This window comes from Oncorhynchus kisutch, linkage group LG4 (assembly GCF_002021735.2).
Source record: "Oncorhynchus kisutch isolate 150728-3 linkage group LG4, Okis_V2, whole genome shotgun sequence".
Lineage (NCBI taxonomy): Eukaryota > Metazoa > Chordata > Actinopteri > Salmoniformes > Salmonidae > Oncorhynchus > Oncorhynchus kisutch.
This window is the reverse complement of record NC_034177.2, coordinates 45,791,599-45,800,425: the sequence shown is the minus strand read 5'-3', so window position 1 is coordinate 45,800,425 and position 8,827 is coordinate 45,791,599. Positions and strand designations below refer to the sequence as shown.

General features: G+C 43.3%; 1 long non-coding RNA gene and 1 other non-coding gene across 2 annotated transcripts; both read right to left on the bottom strand.

Moving 5' to 3' along the window:
* Positions 1-3,020: 3,020 nt before the first annotated feature.
* Positions 3,021-3,075, bottom strand: LOC116374049 (U7 small nuclear RNA). The gene has a single exon (XR_004209878.1). It is a non-coding gene; the product is annotated as a U7 small nuclear RNA (small nuclear RNA).
* Positions 3,076-7,631: 4,556 nt separating this feature from the next.
* On the bottom strand, positions 7,632-8,521 carry LOC116373999 (uncharacterized). Its single transcript, XR_004209739.1, has 3 exons — positions 8,377-8,521; positions 8,089-8,198; positions 7,632-8,002 (listed from the first exon to the last, which is right to left on the bottom strand). It is a non-coding gene; the product is annotated as an uncharacterized LOC116373999 (long non-coding RNA).
* Positions 8,522-8,827: the final 306 nt, after the last annotated feature.

Genomic DNA, 8,827 nt, shown 5'->3' with positions numbered 1-8,827 from the left:
CAAATCAGTGTCCATAAAACAGTATTCATTGTGTCTCATGACCTTTTTCTCTTCCTTGTAACTGTTACGAACGACCTTTGTTCTGACCACCGCTGCAGTGTGCGCTTGTGAGTTTGCACGGACACCTTGGGTATCTTTAATCCCCCCAGTGTGTCCTCCTGGGGAAATAACGACAGCCATCGTTTTGGTAGGTGTTTCCAGAAAGCTGTTTCTTTTGTTTGATACAGCTGATGTTGAGTGTGATACAGGAAGCTGATGTTGAGTGTGATACAGGAAGCTGATGTTGAGTGTGATACAGGAGCGAGAGACTAAACCTGGGTGGCTAAATGAAGTATTGATCCAACCACAGTGGCTCCCTGGCCTTGCCATCACCTTGTCACCATGTTGTGCATTACACACCTGTATGCTCTCCCTTTCTGATTGTAAGGGGATTTAGTGTGTGTGTGGGGGGGGGGGGGGGGGGGGGGGGGGGGGGGCGGACTTGAATAAACGATTACTCGGTGGTGTTGATAAGGAGGCCGGGTAATATCGTTTTGAGGAGAAGTCATTTAGAACACAACCTAATTTGGTCGCCTGTCATTCATTTGCCCCGTGTCTCTCTCAATCCCGATTCAATGCTTTTCCCCTGCCATTAATCATCAGCATTGTCGGGGCAGGTTTATCAAAGGTATGAGGTTAGAAATGCGACACATGGCCTCAATTTACCCATAGAAGGAAAGGAGAAACAGGTCTGCCGGGAGAGATTTGATAATGACTTGTCTTTGTGATGTATATGGCTGTCAGTCTAAGTGGAAGTGCAAGGTTCTGTCGTACACAGTGGAGTTGGCAGTTTGCTGTACAGCGTGAGCCTCCATGTACCGTTTGCGGTGAAGGTCACAGAGGATGGTCGATGGTTGAACAAAGGTGTGTGGATGCTGCATGCGTCATTGTGAGTGAATGCTTAGTATTTCCAGATAGCCCACTCACTGGCATACTGTAAATGCACATGCTCCTTTCTGGAGAAATCATTAATACAATAGTTACTTAAGAAATAATAAACCTTTTCTTTGGTCCCAGCATGATTAGCTCAAATTAAAACATACCAAAGCATACCAGTATCAAAGGACTGAAGCTGCCTAGACATGAGTCATATTCCTGATTTAATTATACTCCCGTGATAAATCCAAAGCAAGCTAAAGTTGAATGCATTTTTTTGGAGGAAATTGTTAAACCCATATGGAATATGTAGCCTATACAATGAAATGGTTAGAAAATGGGAACGGAGAACTGAGAAAGCGATTTTCCTAAAAGATGGATGAAGCTGAAAAGTAGTTACACATTTACAAAAGCGCTCTGGGGAGCAAACAGTGTAGCTCGCATTGGAAATGGACTGCTTCTGAGGCTATAGTCTGGTGGATCCAGTGCAAGGAGCACAGCGGGTACATCCATTGTAGAAGACATCCAATCAAATATCCCCTGCACTTTATGAAATCAATTTCTCTGCGCCTCCTAGTTAAATCCTCATTATATGTCATCTCGCTCTGTCCCAACTCACACTCGGACGCTTTATAAACACTGAAGCATGTAAATATACAGCTCCGGGCGCACACTGCATGAATTAAACCCAAATCTCACTCGTGAATTTTAATGCCACGTTTTCTAATGTATATTTCCCGAGATGCATCTCGTATAGGTGCGGTGCTTTACCGAAGCGATGTGCATCTTCTGTATCACAGATGGAGGCGTGAGACTGTAAATTATCACTCGGGGCTGACAACTGTTAAAGCTATTACAATACTGCATTGGTAGAGCGTAGAATGAGCCCTGGCCTCTCCTGTGCTCTGTGACGGCTGAACCAGGGCCTTGTTGGAGGAATTATGATATTCAAATTTAGATCAGTAACACACGCTCCTCTCAGGCATCGTAAAAACTAGGATAACAGGATGAGTTTCACGGTCCTTTCCCTTCAATTGCTGTCATTCAAAGTGGGCCTATGCATATGGATGGGGAGGCAGTAACGTGCTGAGAGATCCAAACGGACTCCAAATGCTCAGGAGTGAAGTAGGAAGTGTTGTTTGTTGTACAGGAATACTGGTGGGCCCAAAATAAATAAGAGGAATTACTGTAGCTAGTAATGAATGATGATTGACACACAACTCCCAAAAAGGTGAAACAATACTTCTTAATTGAGATCATATCTATTATTATTTTTTTTTACCGACAAGGCTATTGTAAGAAAGTACAGAGTGCAGGTGCAGACACGCTATTTGGAAACAACATCATGGTCATTTCTCCCTAACTAAGCAATTCAGATGAGAGAAGCTACATTCTAGAGACATCCTACATTTGATTGATCTCCAAACAACCAACATTTCTATTGCTTGTGCAATTTCTGTCCCAACAATGTGATACATTGTCACACGGACAGGTGGAAATCCAGCTGATTTCCATGGCCAGGACCTCAAAGCCAATAGCCCACAACAGAGGACCCAGAGGCAATAGAAAGAAAAGTTGGAAGAAAAAAAAAGCCGAAACAAGCCAATGGGTCCAGCTCATTTAAAATCATTAAAAGTAATGGGAGTCAAGCCGCCAGAGTGGTAACGTTTTAATGTCCTACCAACATGAAAAAATACTATAGTATACTATGATATAAATACTATAGTATTCACTGTAGTGTTTTTTGCAGACCTTACTGTAGGTAACTGTAGTATACTGTAGCATTTAGATTTCACTATAGTATGTGCTATAGTAATTACTGTAGTGTTTTGAAGACTATACTTATTCACATGCAAAAATAATAATAATACTACAGTTTATGCAAAAACACTACAGTATTTAATTAGCATATACTCTACCAATGCCCCTCCCCATATACCAATTTGTGCCACTCATAAGTGAGACACCTACTGTATATGCCAAGTAAAGACCATATATTGTGTTCCCAACAGGTTATAGACTGTAGTATTTACTGTAGTGTTTTTATTTACATTACTGTAGTATTTACTATGGCGTTTCTGTTGAATTATTTTAGACATAGAAGTGGAGGCTTTCTCCTTGAGGAAACCTACTGGAGAAATACTAAAAGAGCAAATTGTTCATAAGCTGTAACAGTGGAGGCTGCTGGTGGGAGAATGGCTCAGAATAATGGCCGGAACAGAGGGATGTTATCAAACACATGGAAACCATTTAATACCATTCCACTTATTCCGCTCCAGCCACTGCCATGAGCCCATCCCCTGCCACCAACATTCCGTGACCTGTAGGTAGGTAGGACTGGAGTCTGAATGGATATTTTCTATAATCTGTAAGGAACACAATATATGGTCTATACTTGGCATATAGGTTTCTCACTTACGGGTGGCACAAATTGGTACATGGGGGAGGGGAATTGGCAGAGTATAAGCCAATTAAATACTGTAATGTTTTCACATTACAGTATTTAATTTAATAATAAAAAAAATAAAAAGAATAATACTGTAGTATTTACAACCATTTTGTGTGTAAATAATACTGTAGTATTTGCTGTAGTATTCTACAGTATACAACACAATTCTATAGTAAGTACTACACATGATCAAGGGATACTACAGTGTGTAGTATAGTATTCTACAGTATTTTGCATCATTTGTTATTTTACTATAACTACCGTACTTACTAAGGTGCAAGGCAGACAGTCGTGCAGCATGGCCTGTCTGTCTCACTGTGGAGCAGCCAGCTGCTCTCCTCAGGCCTCTCCTGGTTGGACCTATCCATTAACATTCAGCTTTGTTAGAATGGGTCTCATTAAGAGTGGGGCTATGTAGGTGTAGTCCAGCGGTTCCCTTCCTTGACATCACACAGGTGTATTTTAGAAGTAGAGCATTTCCCCAGGCCAGAATCCAGGACATGGATGAAAGTCATCTCCGTGTTGTCACCGAGCCTGGTCCCAGATCTGTTTGTGGTGTCTTGGTAAATCCTATGGCCATTGTCAAGAACCCTTTTAGGTTCTAGATAGCACCTTATTTTGTCTAAGAGTGTAGCTTGTCTTATTTCAGTGGTCTGTTGGGATTAGAGGTTCTTCCAGGGTATGCAACTGTTATCCGGAATATGACTAGCAGAGCTGACATTGATCTAAACCAAGGTCCCTGTGCCTATTTTTTTTACCTGGGTGCTCTGACTAAACCTGCTTTAACCGACTGTCTCCAAGCGATTACAGCACAAACCCCACTGGGCACAGACGGCAATTCAACGTCTATTCCACGCTGGGTCAACATCATTTCATTGAAATGACGTGGAAACAACGTTGATTCGACCGTTGTGTGCCCAATGGGAATGCAGTTGAGGTGCTCAGATCAGGAAGTCAGGAGTGACGATATCAACTGTGGGGTCAAGACCGTGCTAGTGGTAGGTGAGCTAGAGGCGGATAGGGTACACAACTGGACTGAATGGTCATCATAACGTCCAACTGAAACGCCTTCTATTACATGATACTGTACCAAGAGCTGAAAATAAAAGACCATGTGTCTACAATATCATCAGATTAAGATCTCAAACGTAACTCTCATTGAACCACTTTCTAATAAATGCAAGCCATGAAAAGAACATTTAATCTTTGAGATTTAGAAGGGATTATATATAGAGAGAATCATACAATCAGGAATTACTTTGGAGAACGCTCCCAATTATCTGGGAGACTGTATGTTAAATAATAGTCACGGCAGACGATTCATATAAGCCCAGAGTAAAGCTGGGGTAAACAGTCCACTTCTGTTCTCGATCAACACTGAAATCCTCCAATTACCAGCCCTAAATCTCCACACCATTACCCACAACGCTGCCTGCAGCAGTTACAGCTCAGCTGTTGTTCTGCGCGAAATAAGAAGTTTACAGAGATGGACATTAATAAAGAGTACTGGGGTAGTAAGGTAACCAGCCTATTGTGTGCTTTGCTTTGGTTGGTACACTAATGGAAATCTGGTGCATTAGTGCCATCTGCTGTTCATTTTAAGCATTGGCTGACAAATGTTTTGGAACATACTTCAGGGCAGGGATACTTTACAATCAAAAGCCACACCCATTTTTTTGCATAGTATGGCGGTGTATCAAATTGCCTTCCTTCATTAGATTAATTGGCTCTAGGGGGCGCTGTTGAGACACTAGTATCCAATTATACAGCAATCAACAGTCACGTCACCCGGTATTCTCTCGTATTTCTTGTGTTTTTCATATCTATGTTATTACTTTCATTACTGCACCATTGGGAAAGCGCTTGCAAGAAAGCATTTCACGGTGTTGTTTTACAACTGCTGTACCCTGTGCATGTGACAAATCAACTTTGAAACTTGAAAGCAACTCGAGCTTACAGAAGGGCATGGAGCATTTACAGTAAACTCCTTCAGACAAATCTGAAGAGAAGACAAAGCATACATTATTCCTATTTGGTTCTGAATAGTGTTTATTATGGTTCGAATTCAATAGTATCATCATCCTCATCATACATTTATATCATAACAAACCAAGGTCAATGATTCACACCCTAGTAAAACTGACTATCCTACCGATCCTCGACTTCGGCGATGTCTTCTTCAAAATAGCTTCCAATACTCTACTCAGCAAACTAGATGCAGTTTATCACATTCCCTTCTGTTTTGTTACTAAAGCACCTTATACCACCCACCACTGCGACCTGTATGCTCTAGTCGGCTGGCCCTTGCTAAATATTCGTCGCCAGACCCACTGGCTACAGGTCATCTACAAGTCCATGCTAAGTAAAGCTCCGCCTTATCTCAGTTCACTGGTCACGATGGCAACACTGACCCGTAGCACGCGCTCCAGCAGGTGTATCTCACCGATCATCCCTAAAGCCAACACCTCATTTGGCCACCTTTCCTTCCAGTTCTCTGCTGCCTATGACTGGAACGAATTGCAAACATCGCTGAAGTTGGAGACTTTTATCTCCCTCACCAACTTTAAACATCTGCTATCTGAGCAGCTAACCGATCGCTGCAGCTGTACATAGTCCATCGGTAAATAGCCCACCCAATTTACCTACCTCATCCCCATACTGTTTTTATTTATTTACTTTTCTGCTCTTTTGCACACCAGTATCTCTACCTGCACATGACCATCTGAGCATTTATCACTCCAGTGTTAATCTGCTAAATTGTAATTATTCACCTACCTCCTCATGCCTTTTGCACACAATGTATATAGACTCTTTCTTTTTTTCTACTGTGTTATTGACTTGTTTATTGTTTACTCCATGTGTAACTCTGTGTTGTCTGTTCACACTGCTATGCTTTATCTTGGCCAGGTCACAGTTGTAAATGAGAACTTGTTCTCAACTAGCCTACCCGGTTAAATAAAGGTGAAATAAAATAAAATAAATAAAAACACACTCAGCACAGACTTTGCACACATCATATCAACTCAGCAAAAAAAAGAAACGTCTCACTGTCAACTGCGTTTATTTTCAGCAAACTGAACATGTGTAAATATTTGTATGAACATAACAAGATTCAACAACTGTGACATAAACTGAACAAGTTCCACAGACATGTGACTAACATAAATGGAATAACGTGTCCCTGATCAAAGGGGGGGGGATCAAAATCAAAAGTAACAGTCAGTATCTGGTGTGGCCACCAGCTGCATTAAGTACTGCAGTGCATCTCCTCCTCGTGGACTGCACCATATATGCCACTTCTTGCTGTGAGATGTTACCCCACTCTTCCACCAAGGCACCTGCAAGTTCCTGGGCATTTCTGGCGGAGGATAGCCCTAGCCCTCACCCTCCGATCCAACGAGACGTGCTCAAAGGGATTGAGATCCGGGCTCTTCGCTGGCCATGGCAGAACAATGACATAGCTGTATTGCAGGAAATCACGCACAGAACGAGCAGTATGGCTGGTGGCATTGTCATGCTCGAGCCTGCAGGAAGGGTACCACATGAGGGAGGAGGATGTCTTCCCTGTAATGCACAGTGTTGAGATTTCCTGCAACGATAACAAGCTCAGTCCGATGATGCTGTGACACGCCGCCCCAGACCATGACGGACACTCCACCTCCAAATCAATCCAGAGTACAGGCCTCGGTGTAACGCTCATTCCTTCAACGATAAACGAGAATCCGACCATCACGTTTGGTGAGACAAAACCGCGACTCGTCAGTGAAGAGCACTTTTTGCCAGTCCTGTCTGGGCGGGCGACGGTGGGTTTGTGCCCATAGGCGACGTTGTTGCCGGTGATGTCTGGTGAGGACCTGCATTACAACAGGCCTACAAGCCCTCAGACCAGCCTCTCTCAGCCTATTGCGGACAGTCTGAGCACTGATGGAGGGATTGTGAGTTCTTCGTGTAACTCGGGCAGTTGTTGTTGCCATCCTGTACCTGTCCCGCTGTTGTGATGTTCGGATGTACCGATCCTGTGCAGGTGTTGTTACACGTGGTCTGCCACTACGAGGAGGATCAGCTGTCCGTCCTGTCTCCCTGTAGCGCTGTCTTAGGTGTCTCACAGTACGGACATTGCAATTTATTACCCTGTCCACATCTGCAGTCCTCATACCTCTTTGCAGCATGCCTAAGGCATGTTCACCCTGGTCATCTTTCCTTTGGTGATTTTCAGAGTCAGTAGAAAGGCCTCTTTAGTGTCCTAAGTTTTCATAACTGTGACCTTAATTGCCTACCGTCTGTAAAACGATGGGTTCCACAGGTGCATGTTCATTAATTGTTTATGGTTCATTGAACAAGCATGGTAAACAGTGTTTAACGAATTTACGAATTTATCTTTGAAAGACAGGGTCCTGACAAAGGGACGTTTCTTTTTTTTGCTGAGTTTCTGACTCGCTTATACCACTGCTTCCCACTCATGGTGAATATATAACATCACACGGTTCCTGGTAGTTACTGTCCCATTGGGATTTGCTTGAACATAGCGACAGTCCAACAACAGTGGATAACACCAATCTTGATCAGGCATGGTACAGTTGTTTCGTAGCAGTTCTATGCTTCTGCAGCCCAATGGAGAGAATGGCAGCCTCATGGAATCTAAAAAAGATAGTACACAAATATGAATCATCTATATAACCATTAGTAGCATAATGCCCTGGTACAGTTATCCCCTCTCCTCTTACTGTGGTAGTCAGGTGCTCCTTTGGTCCCCTGTCTGTTGTGGTATTACCAGAGTCTAGAGATCTCATCATTCGAGCGAAGGTAGCTCTCATCTCAATCTTGTCCCCACAATCTGGACAGAGAGAAAAGACAGCCCAAATGCTCATGTAAATAGATCTGTATAAATTAGCAATTTACAGACATGTATTTCACTCTCTTTCTATTAACTGAAACATCAGAATAACCCCTATTCTCTGTGTGACAGTCAGTAGGAGGGGTCAGAGTTTAGAGGTGAACCAGGGCCTGCTGACCTTCAGGGCTGATGAAGGGCTGTCCTGTTGACACACACAGCAGCATGTCCCTGTGGATGTCCACACAGGAGCTCAGAAGCCTGCCGTCTGCAGCGTATAGCCTGGGGGCGGACCTGGACAGGGCCAGCCTCACAGTACTGCAGCTCAGCAGCTGCAACATATAGCAACACAGTCACCGAGGAGATATAGGGGGGGCTGTTTGTCACGTGCTAGCTATGTTTTGTGAAAAATATTAATTCTGCGGCATGAAATTCACACAAGTCATTTAAGCAGACGCTCTTATCCAGAGAGACTTACAGGAGCAATCAGGGTTAAGTTATTTTGCTCAAGGGTACATTGACAGGTTTTTCCCATAGTCAGCCCAGGGATTCAAACCAGTTATTGGCCCAACGTTCTTAACTGCTAGGCTACCTGGCGCCTCCGCTCTCTTTGTCACAAAATATAGCATGCT